This window comes from Ascaphus truei, chromosome 7, assembly GCF_040206685.1.
Source record: "Ascaphus truei isolate aAscTru1 chromosome 7, aAscTru1.hap1, whole genome shotgun sequence".
NCBI classification, from domain to species: Eukaryota; Metazoa; Chordata; class Amphibia; order Anura; family Ascaphidae; genus Ascaphus; species Ascaphus truei.
Window position 1 is genome coordinate 3,353,581 of NC_134489.1, and position 15,871 is coordinate 3,369,451.

Genomic DNA, 15,871 nt, shown 5'->3' on the forward strand with positions numbered 1-15,871 from the left:
CTGGTACTTGGTGCCCGGTACTTTCCGGTCCGCTCCGCTCTCTTGGTCCTCCTCTTGGAGAATGGCAGGAGCAGAGCAGCAGACTTACTTGCAGCCAGCAGCAGAGAGAGAGGAGGACTCCGGCGACATCGTGGGAGCAGCGGCAGACATCCTGGTGGCGATGGCAGCAGATGACATCATTGTTGAGCGGGTGTGCGCAGCGGAACACATCCTTTCGCAGCTGGTGCCGGTTGGAGCCAGGGAACATGTGACCGGAGACAGTAGCGTTACTATTGGACAGCCGGGGAGGAGTTTTGTATCCAATACAGACACCAGTCTGGAAACATTGTCAATATTAATTTTTTTTTCTTTCAGTCCATTGAAAACTCTGTAGATTTCGTCGGTTTCCAAGAAAGGAATTAACCACTTGCTCGTCTCTGAATGACTGAAAAACATGTGAAAATAGAGTAGATTCTGTAGGCTGGCCGAATCTCGTAATTGCTTATTCAGGGACCGTCGTGTGTGTTATGTGTATCTCAGTGCTTATCAAATCAATTTGATTGGGTGATCCTATGAGGTGATGATAACATTGTATTAGATATGTTAGATATAGAACGGTTAAAAAAAATGTGAAAGAGAAAATAAAATTCTAAAATGTGAAAGCAAGTAAATAACAAAAATTTAAAAAATGGTCTATTTAAAAATATTTAGAATATTGATAAAGTGTTCCTTGAGTCCTCAGGGTCAGTAAATGAGTCCAATATTAGGGAAAATGAGTCGGACAATTGCTGCCCAGGCAGCTTTTATGTATGTGTGTATATGAATGCATGTCTGAGGCTGTTGTGTATGTATGCATGCAAGGCCTTTTTGTCCGTTATAACTCTATAATGGGCCCTCCATTTGATTCTCCCTGTGACCCCTTCATACCTCAGTCCCAGTCAGTGCTTGTTGTCGTTCACCCTTGAAGACAAATAAGAAATAGTACGTTTGCAAGATTTCCCTGTGTTATATTCCTGTGACCTCTTCATGTGGTTTTGCTGCAGCGTTGTCAATAGCGGTCTGTGTGACCTCATAGCTTCAGAGAACTAGCCACATACAAGTAAGACACCAACATTTTTCTCAGTAAATGCACACTTGTGGTTGGCATTTACTTTGCTTAGTTTTTTTCTTTTGTAAGCGAAGGCGCACTAGGATTAGATGAGTTTCCCCTTCCCTTTGCCCACGAGCTGCAGGTTGAAAGAAGCTAATAGGAGAGAAACCTTCAGGAGTGATTGAGCTCATATGTCCTTGAAACTTTTATGTGCAGAGAGATGGGATGAGAAACACATGTATTTCTCTCTTCTTCCAGAGCAGAAACTGTATTTTTAACCCTTTCCCTGCCAAAGGGGCCTGCAATGAGGTGCAGGCCCCTTTGTCAATTAAAGGGTTTTAATACACTGCACCAACATTGCCAGTCTCTTTTTGGCATGTCGTGGGAATCATTGCGCCTTCTCCAAATATGAATAATATAGGTTGTAAAATTATGTCCCTTCAAAAGAGCAGTCTTGCTAAACTAAACGAATAATATTTCATGCGTTAATGGCTGTTTTTGAGTTGTCTGCAGTATGTCGGGAACCGTGCCCCTCTTTCCCCTGCCCAGAGTGTCACCAATAGAAATCTGGGATGTCATCCACTAGTGATACAGCTTTTGTATTGGCTGCTCGAGTGAACCATGTCTCTCGCAGCCATATTGTTTGTCTGGTGTACCCCCAGTCCATCCCTAGCTAACCGCTCCTGAACTGAGGGATCCCCTCAATTCAGGTGAGAAAAAAAGATTTTAAACAATCTTTAGAGCCAGGATGGCTACATTGCCTGAACAGTTCTCTATGTTTTCATTTTATCAGGGGCTCTGTCCTTTCCCATCATACTTTCAGTGTCTCCTCTGCTAACGACACCTCTATCGATCTCTCTGTGGGGGTATGGGGTGCATTTGTTTCATTTCTGAATGATAATATAATCCAATTAAAACCTTGTTGGAACTAAAGAAAGCGAACTGATTATTGGAAGAGATAAAGTCCGTAAACCCACCCATAATTTCATATTACAATGCATGCAAACATTGTCAGGATACACTTCCAAGAGCTATTGAAAAATATTAATTGTTTCATTTTCAGTGGGATCAATCGCTAGCATTGGGTCAGGCCTTACTGGACCTGGGTCCCACATTGTGAGCTCAGATTTAGGGCTACCAGTCTGAAATGTTAAGTCTAATTGCGATCAGACATTAATATTGTTCTCGATTAATTACATAATGAGGGAAGAATGGTTAAAAGAAATAATAAAATAAAAGCCAAAGCATCAACAAGTATTCAGCGGGATGCTTCACGCCGTTCACCTGCCTGCTTTATTTGTGTGCTTTTCATTTATTGAAGATGACTAATTAAACTGAGATGTAATTAAGTGCCTAGCAGCTGCTGTGCATATAATTCATTTTAGTTTTCTTTAAAGGGAATACATTACCTCAGTAACAAGGTTATGAGGTTGCATTCAAATGCCTCAGATGTCCCTTTCCTGCCGTTTCTCATGGATGTTTACTCAGAGTCCCCTCATTGCTATGCATTTGACCTGTGCAGTTTCCCCCAATGTGACCTGTTCTAAAAGTGCGCTCCACGTGATGCCCTTTAAAGCAGATTACCAGATTTATTTGTTCCTAACTGTTTTTGATTTGATTTACATTTTTATATAAAAAAGGCCCAAAGCCTGGAGTAAAGTGTTTACACGGAAACTTCTGCTATTCATTCTAACATTCTCCGCACTTTTCCATACATCATACATACAAATGATCTCAATCTTCTCTGACAAGGTTCTAGGTAGGGTGATGTTAACCTGGTGTTACTCCTGCAAAAAGCATAGTTATTTATAGTAGATGTTGGTTTAAATGGTATGCGAATGAGCCTAAATGGTGTTCATCCAATATACACTAAGCTCTTTTAAGGTTAATGCCAGGAAACAACGTTACGTTACTTAAGTCAAACCGTGACTTTCTCAGGGAAAGATTACAAAGACTATCTGATAAAAATTCATTAAAGAAACTATAATCAACTGTTTACTACATTAAAGCAGCAGTCCTCATAGATTTGCCATGTTTGTGTTTGGGAGATCTCTTCTTGCCCTTTCCAACACGGTTTTCATTTTTTAAATCTGATGCTTCATTCAGGAGATAAAAGCGTTTGAAATATTAAGTGTCTGGGAGGATAAAATGGAGCTCTCCCAAGAGTCCAGTGCAGTCTAAAGGTTACCATGGTAACCTTAGGCTGCGTCCATAGAAACACCGACAGCGCCCCTCCACGCTGAGGCTCGCCTGCTGAATCAGGAGCGATTACATGGACTAGCAGGCGAGCCAGCGTGCACGATCGGAGGCGGGGCACTGACGTCACTGGGCCAATAGCCCGCGAAGCGCCAACGTCGTCACGCTGCTTCGCTCCGATTGGGTGTTTCAGCCGACAGCGCGCTCGGGAACAATTTCAGCTGTCGTCTGAAAATCCCAGCGCTTCAGCGCGCATGCAGACGCTCACGGAAGCCCCTTCTGAAGACATCCTAAAAGGGCAAGATACTAGCATTATATGAGTGTCATAAAAGCTTCTGGGGGGATTGCTACTTTAACTCCTGAATAGCCTAGATTGACAGCCAGTCATGGGCAACTCCAGACTATCTGGCCACCAAGTGCTATAAAGGGATTAATATATTGCTAACAGTAACACAACCCCAAGCTCCCCCCCCCCCCCCACCCCTGCATATTAATGCAATGCCATAGTAACAAATGGTGGTGGGGGGGGGATAATCAACCTCCTGTAGCACCTACTCCTATGACCTCCAACCACACGTCAACACACCTAACAACCCCTCCCCTCTATAAGAGACTTACAGCCCTGTTAGACAAAGGGAGCAAATAAAGACACAAACGCCTCTGGAGGAAATTTCACACTCTCACAGGCTTCCTTCACTACAAATTTATGCTATCCTGTTTCAACTCTACCCTCTCTCAGGCTAAACAAACATACTTTTCTTCACTAATCAACACGCACAAGTCTAACCCACGCAAACTCTTCTCTGTCTTTGACTCTAATCAAACCACCCTCGGCTGCCTCTTATTACCATGATCTGTTATTTGTATTATTTATTTATATGATTGTCACGTGCATTACTAATGTGAAGCGCTATGTACACTAATGGCACTACTTAAATAAAGACTTACATACTCTTGGTATTCATAACAAAGCTCTATCCTGGATCTCCTCTTACCTTTCCCATCATACTTTCAGGGTCTCTTCTGCTAACGCCACCTCTATCGATCTCTCCTCTGTCCTGGGACCTCTTCTCTGTTCTCTGTGCACACTTTCACTAGGTGACCTACTCGCATCTCTGGTTTAAATATCACCTCTATGCTGACGACACACAAATTTACTTTTCAACCCCATACCTTACACCTACTGTACAGACCAAAGTTTCTGAATATCTCTGGGCTATATCACCATGGATGGCCCTCATACTTCCTCCCAAACCTGGTCCTATTACCTCCTTCCACATTACTGTTGGAAGTATTATCATTCATCCAGTAGTGCAAGCACGCTGCCTAGGGGTCACACTCGACTCCTCTCTCATATTCTCCTCTTACATTCAAAACCTGTCGCTTTTTCCTCTGCAATATTACAAAGATACGCCCTTTCCTCTGTTACTCGACTGCTAAAACTCTGACTTAGGCCCTCATTCTCTCCTGTCTTGATAACTGCAACTCGCCTGTCTCCCCTACAATCTATTTTAATCGCTGCTGCCAGAATCACTCTACTCTTTCCTAAATCTGTCTCAGCGTCTCCCCTGCTGAAATCGCTCTCCTGGCTTCCTATCAAATCCCGCATCTCACACTCAATTCTCCTCCTCACTTTTAAAGCTTTACACTCCACTGCCCCTCCTTACATCTCAGCCCTAATTTCTTGCTATGCACCATCCCGACTCTTGCATTCTTCTCAAAGATGTCTTCTCTCTACCCCCTTTGTATCTAAAGACCTCTCCCGCCTTAAACCTTTCTCACTGACTGCCCCGCACCTCTGGAATGCCCTTCCCCTCAATACCTGACTAGCACCCTCTCTATCCACCTTTAAGACCCACCTTAAGACACACTTGCTTAAAGAAGCATATGAGTAGCACTGTGGCTAATACTATACACATGATACATAAAGCTTGGCCCCCTGCAGGCGCACTTACCCTCTACTGTCTCTGTACGTTCTTCCTAACTACCAATTAGACTTTAAGCTCTTCAGAGCAGGGACTCCTCTTCCGAAATGTTACTTTGATGTCTGAAGCACTTATTCCCATGATCTGTTACTTGTATTATTTGTTATTTATATGATTGTCACGTGTATTACTATTGTGAAGCGCTATGTACATTAATGGCACTATATAAATAAAGACATACAATACAATACACAAACCAATAAAGGAAAGAAAAAAAGAGATGCAAATAAATAGAACCTAAGGCTTAATCCAAGAGCTTGTTGGCCTACTGTAATCCACTGCCATCCATATCCCTCAATGTCCCATCGTCACCATAAAGCCATTGATTATCTCTATCTTGTACAAGAATCCACTATTGGAGAAATAGGTAAAACTTTTATTCTTAAACGTCAATCTTTATATATAGACACCAATCCTCACATGTCCTCTCCCCCTTGCTTCTATTATAGGGCCTGTCGCTATCGCACGTGATGAGTTCCACATGTTATAGCAACCAATTAGATTGATTTTTGTTAACCGGGCTGGCCAATTATGCAATATGTTGGGATAGTATTCCCCGCTTGATGTTATCGGTAAGAGCGTTTAACAAGTGGTATTTGTTTTTATCAAGTACTCTTGGTATTATCTCCCTCCACCAAGCACTATTTCAGGGTCTGGATGGGAGCTAAGGCTGCGCTTATAGTGCTGGCTACGGCGACTGCGACATCACGCAGCGCCATAGCAAGTACATGCAGTCCGTCGCGGATGTCCATAGTGGGCGCGACGGCTCTGCAGAGTGATGGACTGATCGGCGGTAGTCAAAGGATTTTGACTTTTTCAGCGATTGACGCGTGACGTCAGCAGCACGTGAGCGGTTCAGCCAATGAGGCGAACCACTTTCGGCCATGCCGCCGCCACGCCCCATGTCGCCCTCCCTTGGTCTCCTGGACCAGAGTGATGTGATGTGGGGGGCCAGGGTGAGATGGTGACAGGATGGGGGGCCAGGGTGAGATGGTGACAGGATGGAGGGGGGGGGGGGCAGGGTGAGATGGTGACAGGATGGGGGGCCAGGGTGAGATGGTGACAGGATGGGGGGCCAGGGTGAGATGGTGACAGGATGGAGGGGGGGGGGGCAGGGTGAGATGGTGAAAGGATGGGGGGGGGCCAGGGTGAGATGGTGACAGGATGGGGGGCCAGGGTGAGATGGTGAAAGGATGGGGGGGGGCAGGGTGAGATGGTGACAGGATGGGCGGGGGGACAGGGTGAGATAGTGAAAGAATGGGGGGGCCAGGGTGAGATGGTGAAAGGATGGGGGAGGGGGGGGGGTGAGATGGTGACAGGATGGGGGGGGGCAGGGTGAGATGGTGACAGGATGGGGGGACAAGGTGAGATGGTGGCAGGGTGAGAGAGTGAAAGGATGGGGGGGCCAGGGTGAGATGGTGAAAGGATGGGGGGGCCAGGGTGAGATGGTGACAGGATGGGGGGGCCAGGGTGACAGTATGGGTGGGGGGCAGGGTGACATGGTGACAGGATAGGGGGGCCAGGGTGACATGGTGACAGGATGGGGGGGGCCAGGGTGAGATGGTGACAGGATGGGGGGGGGGGGGGCAGGGTGAGATGAGATCATGGTTATGGGGGATATTTTAAATGTATTGGGGGGGGTATATTTGATATGTATTGGGGAGGTGGGGGTATATTTGATATGTATTGGGGCGATGGGGGTATTTTTAAAATATATTTGGGGGGAGGTGGGGGTATTTTTAAATGTATTTGGGGGAAGGTGGGGGTATTTTAAATGTATTCGGGGGGCATGGGGGTATTTTTAAAATGTATTTGGGGGGCGTGTGGGTATTTTTAAAATGAGGGGGGGTGTGGGTGTCCAGTAATTTTGGACAAGCCACCTGGCAACCCTAGGGAGATGGGAAATGCAGGGAGGGGGGGGGGGATGATGTGAGGGAGATGGGACATGCAGGGGGGGGGTGATGTGAGGGAGATGGGACATGAAGGGGGGGTGATGTGAGGGAGATGGGACATGCAGGGGGGGGGGTGATGTGAGGGAGATGGGACATGAAGGGGGGGTGATGTGAGGGAGATGGGACATGCAGGGCAGGGGGGTGATGTGAGGGAGATGGGACATGCAGGGCAGGGGGTGATGTGAGGGAGATGGGACATGCAGGGCAGGGGGGTGATGTGAGGGAGATGGGTATTGCAGGGCAGGGGGGTGATGTTTTGGAGATGGGACATGCAGGGGGGGTGATGTGAGGGAGATGGGACATGCAGGGCGGGGTGATGTGAGGGACATGCAATGGGGGGGGTGATGTGAGGGAGATGCGGGGGGGGGGGTGATATGAGGGGTGCTGGGGGAGATATGATGATGATGATGATGATTTTACCTGTGCCGCCCGATTAAAAAAAAAAATTATGTATTTGGGGTTCTTTTAAAAATGTATTGGCGGGGCTGGGGTATTTTTATTATGTATTGTGGGGTGGGGTTACATGTATTTAGAGGGGTGGGGTTTTTTGGTATGTATTTTGTGGGGGGGATTGAGTGATAGTGGGTAAATGATGGAAAGCAGGAGCGAGTGAGAGGAGAGGAGTGAGGAAAAGAGGGAGTAAGAGTGAGACGCAGGGGAGAGAAATACATGCGAGGCAGGAGGGGGAGGAGAGTGGGTGAGACAGAAGAGAGAGAAATACATGCGAGGCGGGAGGGGGAGGAGAGTGGGTGAGACAGAGGAGAGAGAAATACATGCGAGGCGTGAGGGGGAGGAGAGTGGGTGAGACAGAGGAGAGAGAAATACATGCGAGGCGGGAGGGGGAGGAGAGTGGGTGAGACAGAGGAGAGAGAAATACATGCGAGGCGGGAGGGGGAGGAGAGTGGGTGAGACAGAGGAGAGAGAAATACATGCGAGGCGGGAGGGGGAGGAGAGTGGGTGAGACAGAGGAGAGAGAAATACATGCGAGGCGGGAGGGGGAGGGGAGTGGGTGAGACAGAGGAGAGAGAAATACATGGGTAGAGGGTGGGAAATAGAGGTGGCTCGTGAGGGGTGAAATTAACCTAAGGCCGCGCTTATAGTGCCGGCGACACCGACGTCAGGCTGCGTTTGCTAGAAAAATCAAATTGAAGTGACTTTCAGCGATCGCGACCAAGCCACCGCGCTGTCCTGTCGCTCCTACTATAAGCGCACGCGAGGGCGTCAATACATTTGTTTTGACGCGACGTGGCCAGCACTATAAACGCAGCCTAATATGTGTCAGCCAGACAGGGGTTCCCCGAGGTTTTCCAAAATACTTCAATGGTTCCTCCAAACAAACAAGGTTGGGAATCACTGCCTTAAAGCAATGGGGTGGGAAGAACCTTCCGGAGCTGAACCAGTCGACTCTTCTTACTGTAGGAGCACCAGTTCTCGAGATACTTTCTGGTGAAGTTAAAGGTGCTCCTCATGTAGAAATTATATGGCCGCCAGTATCGTCCAATAGAAAGCCGTAATTCAAGACATTGCGTTTTTCTATTGGTGCATGAATTCTGCAGGGTTTGGTTGCCATATTGTTTCCCCGAGAGGACGTTTTTAACCCTGTACCTTCACTGATATGTATCTTGGGAGTCAGGAATTAACTTATTTTAGTGGTGTTCCCTAATATCCAGCGTTATAAAACTTTGTAGCTTTTCCCCAAGCCCACTGGCACCTCCTGTGACAATTTGACAGTGGAGAGGTTACATTTAAAACTTGAGTAGTGACAGTGTGACCAGAAAAGGTTTAAGTGTTATTTGATTAGAACCTCTAGTCTGTGAGGCGCTGTGTCAGAAAAAGTTAACGTTTCACATGGCTTCACTTGCAGGTACAGGTAATAAAATAATACGGTGAATAGTTCCTCTCTTCAGAGGGCACAGGACCACAGTTCTACAAACAAAAGTTACTAAGTGCTTTCTGAGGATGTCTGGGATCAAAAGTGACCATATAGGAAGTGTTGTAGTGCCTAACACAAGCTGTACAGGGCACACTGATCTGAACTATATATTGAAAAAGGTCCTTGAGGACAACGTTGATTCTGTTTAAATAAAACCTTTTTTCTTGGCTATTGGTCTTGAGAGTGCCTGATTTCTGCATTTTGATGTATTATTTACTTTCAGTGCACCCAGGCCTATGGAATACGCGAGTTATACTTTTCTGTATGTATGTATAAATACTCCTATTGTAACTGAGATATTGCATGTTTAAATGTATATGTACGAACAATTCATGAAGTAGGTGTCCAGGTTATTTGTGTGTGTGTGTGTGTGTGTGTGTGTGTGTGTGTGTGTGTGTGTGTGTGTGTGTGTGTGTGTGTGTGTATATATCTCAATAAAAATATTACTTGTGAGCACATTCACAAGTTTTTTAGACAGGTCTGCAACCCTGCTTTTCACCATTATCACCATTATCACCTAGCATACAGTGCTTCCACTGCAGCAAGGGATTCTAGGAAATGACATGCAAATGAGCACACAGTGCTACCTTTTGCCTTAAATCCAGTTTTACATGGAACCCTTAAGTCAATGCTCGCTGTTTTAAAGACAGTTTTAAACACAGCCTGGGATTAAGAAAGTACGCAAAGCGCACCGCAGATTACGAAATGATATTTAATATAATAAATATAGCCCAACACCGGGACTACAAAGACATATATATGCAACAAAAGGGTCTTACCACAAGACCACACAACAGTGAAACATAAAATACAAAATGCAGTCCCACAAGCCTGGAATAAACCATGTGAGTGGGGACACCCCAAGAAAAGTTCAAGTGAAAGAACACATCATGTGGGGCACATAAAAACCAAACAGTGCAAAGAGCTGGTAAATAAAAGCCTCAGAGCACCCTGGTGACGGCGAGCACGGCCACGTGAAGGATCCGGATGTCGTGACCGCATCGCAGCAGTTTCTCTCCGCTCAGCCTGGGATCAGATGGAAAGCCAGTAAACCCACTCACAGACAGCTTTCTTTTAATTGTTTTATCCCTCCCCCTGAACTCAAGCCGCTTTAGCGAGTTGGGTGCTCTGGCTTGAGACTGTCCTCCCGAAGTCGGACAAGTCCTGTTACTGCTCCCATGAATCTTCAGTCCGATGGCCAGGAAGGTCCAAGGGTACCGTGACGCCGTCTCCCATCAGGGATCTGGACGTCCTCTTCGTTTTTTTGGTCAGAAGGCCACTGTCCATCCTACTCCTGCCACAGGTAGGATAGACACTACACTTGATCTTAGCTAAAAGGCCGATAAGCTTTTGGGTCTCATCAGTGTGAGGCTGGTTTCGACCTTTTGGGTTTCATCAGTGTGAGGTTGGTTGTACTGGCTTTGCAAATTAAGACTTGGGTAGATTATCACCACACATTATCTAGGTTATGGTGGGTGAAAAAGGTGACTGACTACCCTCCACCGTATAGCATATAGCAAATAAAGATCCTTGAGATGTTTGTCAGGAAAGATGCATTGGTTTGGGGGAAGTGATTGTTAACTCAAGCCCATCTTCCAGACCTAACTAACCTTAAAGCAGCAATTCTGGCTGCTCGTTTTTTCAAACTTGGGGGAGTAGGGGTCCTTCTGAGCTGAATTTCCAGCTTCAGGTGCCGTGTTCTCCTTCTATCCCAGGGAAAGTAAATAGCCGCCAAGCCACAGCCAATAGAAAGCCTCAACTGATGACATTGCAGCTTCCTATTGCCATATACAAATCCAGGAAGTGAACTGGAACCTGAAATTGTAAGTTTATCCGGAACTAGGGGGACCCCACCATAGAAATAAAGCGGTTCAGCTGCAGTTTAATTCATGTTGCATACATTTCAATTTTGGGTGGGATTGCTGCTTTAAGGCCATTAGCTCAGATCTCTGAGTGGATCAGTGGGAAAGTGTGAGCTGAGATCTCAGGACTTTGTCTTTATTCTATGAGTGTATTATGTGCAAATAGGATTCCTGGCTCTCTTCCCCCAAGCCCACTTGGCCATCTGATTACTCTGATTATTGCTGTTCCACCTGCAGATATTCTATGGCTCGTATAGGCTTTTCTATTATACTTTTTATTTCAGAAACTCACGTTCTTTTGCTGAATATTTTTTTTCTAAAGGTGCAATCCCGCCTAGCCAATAAGCTGTTAAAAAAAAAACAAAGAACCACCTTATTTTCATCCCGTGCTGCTCTAAACTTACAGCTCCCACTGGCAAATAGAAAGCCCCACATCATTTGCGGCTTCCTTTTGGATGACCATTTAAATCCCTTTTGGAAAACCCAAGAGGTAGCACTTTACTGGTAAGTAGTATTTGTTTGCGCAGGCGTGCAGCACTGAGCACTGTGTTTCTACATCTTTTACAAGTAGGGTTTAAGGGGACAAAGGAGACCTTGTGGGTGGGCCCCAGTGGGAGAGAACTCAAGATGGGGTCTGTGAGTAGGCAGCTCCAGAGACACCCAAAGTTATCCTTAGGGATGGCAACAAATTAAAGGCAGGCCATGAGTTTGGGGCCTTTTATTCCCTGTAGTTCTCCTTTTGGGGAGGTGAAAGGGAGGTCTAGGTGGCTAGCAGTTTTTTATTTTATTATTTTTTAATCCTTCTCCCACCTCTCTGCAGTCATGTGGACATTTCCCATATGCCCCGTGCCCAGCAGCAGTCATATTAAATGTCTTTTGGGGGGACAAAACCCATCAAAGATTAAAGGAAAGGGCACCCCATTCCAAGTTCAGGTGAGCATAACTCTATCCAAACTACCCAGGACCTGAGAGATAGTCCCAATATTAGTGCCACCCTCCCCGAAATAAAGATTTATAAGCAACAATAGAGATTGATACTGGGCCGTTCTGTGACTGATTCAGTACCTTAACGCATCCCTCTACAACCTTTCAATATTACGAGCTGTGCTGCTAAAACGCCCAACGCTCCCTGTGATGTAATGGTCTGTAACTGTTATGCAACACTCGGGGTAAAAAAAATCAGCGTGCGTGTGAAAAAGGAGAAAATACAGTACAGTATCATGAAGAAATCTTACAAAATAAATATTCCTGCTGTTGGTAAGATAATTGGGATACTCCTGTTTGTGTTGATGAAATGAAGGGAGGCATTGGTTAGCAGCAGAATGAAATGAGAAGCAAGATTTGACAAGTGACCCTCCGCTTCTGTGTGCATGGCTTTGAGAGCGCTAGTTACAGGGGTGCAGTATTGCTGTTTTTCTCAAATGTACAAGAAGTAATGGCACACAAGTGGTCTTGTGAAAGGATATCAAAATGTATTTGAAGGTGAACCTTCAACAAGACCACTTGAGTGCCACTATTTCCCGTACATTTGAACAGTTGGTGGTTGCTACACTACTGCGGGACCAGTGTTGCGGATCACCGATGGCAAGTATACCGGATAACGTGAATGCACCACACTTTGAACTTACTATTTCTCTCATCATAGTGATTTTAGGTTGTGCTGACTGGGGGAAAATATATCTTAATATCTTCTCCCCCCCCCCCCCCCCCACCTAGGTGTAAAACAGGGGGCCTCCGGAGCTGAACTGCGTTAATTTCGGCTCCGGGGTCCCCCGGCATCCAAGATATTACCATCTCAAGGTGATGCCGGTTTCTCCGGAATCTTTAAACAGACATTTTCTGTGCGCAGCTGGAGCAGCTGCCAGCAGCACCTTCAGATCTAAGGCTGCGTCCACTGTGCCGCTGACCGCGCTCATGCTTGAGTGGTGATGTCACCAACTCTCCAAGCATGAGTGTTCTACTCTCCGGCAAATTTTTTTGTAAGAGCGAGCGAGGGTGTTGAGGGGGGGGGGGGGGGGGCTGGGGCCGAGCAGTGACTGTCGCTGATTGACTGAGGAGGTCATATGACCCTTCAGCGCGCGCCTAAAACACAATTTTATCTGTCTCGGCAAGTGCCAAGCGCCCGGGCACGCGCCGCATGAGCGTGGCCGGACAGATAAAAATACATTGTGCTGGCCGTGCCAAGTAGTTTGAAATTCCCAAGCAGTTTTAACCAGCAGTTTGAAATTCCCTGTGTGTAATTTTCAGGAGAAGACTAACCCCCCCTGATAAGCAAGGGGCAAAGTTCTGTGGACCTTATTTTAACCTCTTCATCCTTGACACAACTATTGCTCTGCAATCCACAAGATTTATGCAGGTTAGTTGTATTTTTATAGATATATCAAAAATGAATAGACAGTACCTTTCTGTGACTAACGTGTTACAATGAATGAAGCCAAAAAAGGGTTTTAACTTTAAAACAGTGTGTGTGTGCGCGCGTGTGTGTGTGTACAGACATACCCCACATTAACGTACGCAATGGGACCGGAGCATGTATGTAAAGCGAAAATGTACCTAAAGTGAATCACTACGTTTTTCCCCACTTATCGATGCACGTACTGAACTGCAATTGTCATATACGTGCATAACTGATGTAAATAAGGCATTTGTAACAGGCTCTATAGTCTCCCCGCTTGCGCACAGCTTCTGTACAGGTAGGGAGCCGGTATTGCTGTTCATCACGTGCTGACAGGCGCATGCGTGAGCTGCCATTTGCCTATTGGGTGATATGTCCTTACTCGTGAGTGTCCTTAAACCGGGGGGGGGGGGGGGGGGGGTTTGTGTGTGTGTGTGTGTGTGTGTGTGTGTATGTATGTATATATATATATATATATATATATATATATATATATATATATATATATATAGACAGAAAAAGAGAGAGAGCGCACGCCCCATAGCATAATACTGTATAAAATTTATTAAAACAAGGAAAGGGGATGGGGGGTGGGGGGGGTAGGAATCGCACTCACAAGATGCAAGTAGTTAAAAGGACTCAGGGCTGAAGGAGTCCACGGAGACGTGTTGCAGTATCCAGAACCGGATGGTGGTGATATAATCACAAATTGCCTTTTAACTACTTGCATCTTGTGAGTGCGATTCCTACCCCCCCCCACCCCCATCCCCTTTCCTTGTTTTAATAAATTTTATACAGTATTATGCTATGGGGCGTGCGCTCTCTCTCTTTTTCTGTCTATAGATATCTGTGGAGTTGGTTTACCCCGTGTGAGAGCAGCCTAAAGACCCCTTTCAACATCAGAAACCTTATCATCATGGACTAATTATGGAAGGACTGGTTGGAGATTTTTGATTTTTGTGTTTTTCTTTTTGCTAGCACGTTTATGCACTGTTTTGTTTACTCTTACTGGTTGTGTTTTAATAGTATGCACTAAGGTCACATTAGTTTAAGAGATATATTAATATTTTTATACATTATTCACTTTACACAATTCTTTATTCATTAATTATAGTTATATCAAAAAAAAATTTACATCACAGTTATATTATTATTTTTTGGCGCCACACTTTTTTGTTTTTTTATATATATATACATGCATGTAGAGGTATCAGTACCGTGTTAGCCGAGCTTCAATAATCAAAAAATAAATAGATGATACCGTTCTGTGGCTAACGAAATGCTTTTATTTGTGCGAGCTTTCGAGATACACTGATCTCTTCTTCCGGCGATGTTACAATGAATGAAGCAAAAGGGAAGGAACAGCACAGATAACATTCCAAGAGACACTGTTTTTAAGTATACCTTTTGCTTCATTCATTGTAACATCGCCGGAAGAAGAGATCAGTGTATCTCGAAAGCTCGCACAAATAAAAGCATTTCGTTAGCCACAGAACGGTATCATCTATTTATTTTTTGATTATATATATATATATATATATATATATATATGTAAATACAACTGTATGCTCATCTGCATGTCTTAGGCAGGTTTGCAACCCCGCCTTTCCCCATTATCACCCAGCACACAGCACTTCCACTGCAGCAAGGGATTCTGGGAAATGACATGCAAATCAGCACACAGTGCCACTTTTTGCTTCAAAAACCATTTATAACATGGTTCCCTATAGGCTTAAGCTTGCTGCATGGTCACAGCTTTGAGCACAGCTATATATTTATATTTATTTATATATATATATATATATATATATATATATACAGTGCTTGACAAATCACCCAAAAATCTACTCGCCGAACCAAAAAATCTACTCGCCACCTAGTCCCGCCCCTAGTCCCCGCCCCCAACCCCGCCCCCGCTTTAAAAAAAAATACATAAATAAAATAAATTGAATAAATTCCCGAATAAGAACATTCGTTTTTGACATAAGTTTATTTATTGTATTACATTATACTACAATTAGTCCTTGTTACGTGTGTGTGTATGTGTGTGTGTGTGTATGTGTGTGTGTGTGTGTGAGATTGAGTGTATGTGTGTATAAATGTCGGATCTAGAAAAAAAAGCCAGAAATGAATGACTAGTTTCCTGCACCCCTTAACCAGTGTCTGGATGCCCCCGCTTCACAATATTTAAAGCAGCAATCCCGCCTGGGATCTTACCTGATCCGCAGTCCCTCAATGTCCAGGTACCCTAATTCCCGCAATGTTTTACATTGGAGGGGATGTGTTTCCTACCTGTCTTCTGGGTTAGGGGGGGTTCCAATGTCTCCCGTGTGAAGCTTGAGTCAGAGCTGGAAGAAAGCAGAATATAGGTTATTTCGGTGTAGTATAGGGCAGTTAAGATACACAGGGTAAATAAGATATCCAGATCCAGAGTGTGAGGCAGAGCGTCAGAGAGACAGAGAGGGGAGAGAGACAGAGA

At 45.2% G+C, this 15,871-nt stretch overlaps 1 protein-coding gene across 4 annotated transcripts in view; it reads left to right on the forward strand.

Moving 5' to 3' along the window:
• BICRA (BRD4 interacting chromatin remodeling complex associated protein) overlaps positions 1 to 15,871 on the forward strand; it is a 153,975-nt gene that overhangs the window by 78,591 nt on the left and 59,513 nt on the right. Inside the window, exon 1 of one of the 4 annotated variants that reach the window (XM_075606862.1) lies at positions 13,273 to 13,353. The exons of the other annotated variants lie outside the window; for them this stretch is intronic. The gene's annotated coding sequence lies outside the window, so the exon portion shown is untranslated. Of the gene's footprint in view, positions 1 to 13,272; positions 13,354 to 15,871 lie in introns of those variants that run through there. 4 annotated transcript variants of the gene reach the window in all.